The sequence below is a fragment of the Palaemon carinicauda genome, chromosome 29, assembly GCF_036898095.1.
Source record: "Palaemon carinicauda isolate YSFRI2023 chromosome 29, ASM3689809v2, whole genome shotgun sequence".
Classification (NCBI taxonomy): domain Eukaryota; kingdom Metazoa; phylum Arthropoda; class Malacostraca; order Decapoda; family Palaemonidae; genus Palaemon; species Palaemon carinicauda.
In genome coordinates this window covers 550,491-551,078 of record NC_090753.1, presented here as the reverse complement: position 1 = coordinate 551,078, position 588 = coordinate 550,491, and positions in this window count along the sequence as shown.

Sequence of the window (588 nt, the reverse complement as noted above, 5' to 3'; positions counted from 1 at the left end):
AAGCATCACTAGTCCAGGCAGTTAAACCAAGCATCATCAGGCCAGGCGGTTAAGCCAAGCATCACTAAGCCAGGCGGTTAAGCCAAGCATCACTAGGCCAGGTGGTTAAGCCAAGCATCACTAGGCCAGGCGGTTAAGCCAAGCATCACTAGTCCAGGCGGTTAAGCCAAGCATCATCAGGCCAGGCGGTTAAGCCAAGCATCATCAGGCCAGGCGGTTAAGCCAAGCATCACTAGACCAGGCGGTTAAGCCAAGCATCACTAGGCCAGGCGGTTAAGCCAAGCATCATCAGGCCAGGCGGTTAAGCCAAGCATCACTAGGCCAGGCGGTTAAGCCAAGCATCATCAGGCCAGGCGGTTAAGCCAAGCATCACTAGGCCAGGCGGTTAAGCCAAGCATCACTAGGCCAGGCGGTTAAGCCAAGCATTATTAGGCCAGGCGGTTAAGCCAAGCATCACTAGTCCAGGCGGTTAAGCCAAGCATCATCAGGCCAGGCTGTTAAGCCAAGCATCATCAGGCCAGGCGGTTAAGCCAAGCATCACTAGGCCAGGCGGTTAAGCCAAGCATCACTAGGCCAGGCGGTTAAGCC